Source organism: Saccopteryx bilineata, chromosome 10 (assembly GCF_036850765.1).
Source record: "Saccopteryx bilineata isolate mSacBil1 chromosome 10, mSacBil1_pri_phased_curated, whole genome shotgun sequence".
Classification (NCBI taxonomy): domain Eukaryota; kingdom Metazoa; phylum Chordata; class Mammalia; order Chiroptera; family Emballonuridae; genus Saccopteryx; species Saccopteryx bilineata.
The window spans coordinates 51513927-51515658 of record NC_089499.1 but is presented as its reverse complement, the minus strand read 5'-3'; the positions used below and the strand labels follow the sequence as shown (position 1 = coordinate 51515658).

At 43.9% G+C, this 1732-nt stretch overlaps 1 non-coding gene across 1 annotated transcript; it reads right to left on the bottom strand.

Moving 5' to 3' along the window:
* Positions 1 to 1000: 1000 nt before the first annotated feature.
* TRNAV-AAC (transfer RNA valine (anticodon AAC)) lies at positions 1001 to 1076 on the bottom strand. The gene has a single exon. It is a non-coding gene; the product is annotated as a tRNA-Val (tRNA).
* Positions 1077 to 1732: the final 656 nt, after the last annotated feature.

Below are 1732 nucleotides of genomic sequence, written 5' to 3'. Positions count from 1 at the left end.
TACGTATGCCAAGTTTAGTTCCATGGCCTGTCCTTGAGTAACTCAGCCAATGAGATAAATAATCATCCTTGATTAAAGAATGTTTTATACCTTCTGCCACATTCTATAAAATTAAAAAATAAATGGTGAGGCCCTGGCCGGTTGGCTCAGCGGTAGAGCGTTGGCCTGGCGTGCGGGGGGACCCGGGTTCGATTCCCAGCCAGGGCACATAGGAGAAGCGCCCATTTGCTTCTCCACCCCCCCTCCTTCCTCTCTGTCTCTCTCTTCCCCTCCCACAGCCAAGGCTCCATTGGAGCAAAGATGGCCCAGGTGCTGGGGATGGCTCCTTGGCCTCTGCCCCAGGTGCTAGAGTGGCTCTGGTCGCAGCAGAGCAACGCCCCGGAGGGGCAGAGCGTCGCCCCTGGTGAGCGTGCCGGGTGGATCCCGGTCGGGTGCATGCGGGAGTCTGTCTGACTGTCTCTCCCCGTTTTTAGCTTCAGGAAATACAAAAAAAAAAAAAAAAAAAATTAAAAAAAATTTTTTAAAAAAATGGTGAAATCATCTTTTATGGTCAAATAAAAATCAAAGTTGTACCAAATATACTTAAACCATTGAAATACAGGGGGCCTAAATGATGATATTAATTTTTCAATATAATTTGTTTTCAGGATTAAAAAAAAAAGAAGAATGTCATGCTATTAACATACACCTTTATTTATTTTTTTAAATTAATTAATTTTTTCCCCCAAAGTTAGAAGCGGGGAGGCAGTCAGACAGACTCCCGCATGCACTTGACCGGGATCCACCCGGTGTGCCCACCAGGGGGCGATGCTCTGCCCATCTGGGGCATTGCTCAGTTGCAGCCAGAGCCATTCTAGCGCCTGAGGTGGAGGCCATGGAGCCATCCTCAGCGCCCTGGCCAATTTTGCTCTAATGGAGCCTTGGCTGCAGGAGGGGAAGCGAGAGATAGAGAGGAAGGAGAGGGGGAAGGGTGGAGAAGTAGATGGGCACTTTTCCTATGTGCCCTGACTGGGAATCGAACCCGGGACTTCCACATGTTGGGCCGATGCTCTACCACTGAGCCAACTGGCCAGGGCAACATACACCTTTAAAAGAACAGAAAAAGCAGGATGAAATTAGGGAAAGAAAAACAGAGATGAATGTTATTATCAAAAGCCCATTACAACAGACTCCAAAGGCTGTCTGAATTCCTCTCTGGTAATGCAATTTTGTTCTGTCAAATATTTAATGAAAGTCAGTCACTAGCTAGAGCCAAAAAAAAAACAAAACCCGTTTTTGTTGTTTTGGTTTTTCTGATGTAGAGATTTGTCCCATATGATTTTTTTAAATATATTTTATTAACTATTTTATTAACTATTTTTTTAACTATTTTTTTATTTATTCATTTTTAGAGAGGAGAGAGAGAGGGAGAGAGAGACACAAAGAGAGAGACAGAGAGAGAGAAGGAGGGAGGAGCTGGAAGCATCAACTCCCATATGTGCCTTAACCAGGCAAGCCCAGGGTTTTGAACCGGCGACCTCAGCATTTCCAGGTCGATGCTTTATCCACTGCGCCACCACAGGTCAGGCCCATATGATTTTTTTAAAAGCTGGATTTTTTAATTGACCCAGTATTTTTGTCCATGTGAAGGAATGCATCAAATATATTTGCTTAGAAGTCAACTACCCAAGCAATTTCTGAATGTATTATATAAAAATTTTATTTAATAATTGTTCTGCACCTTAACTACTCC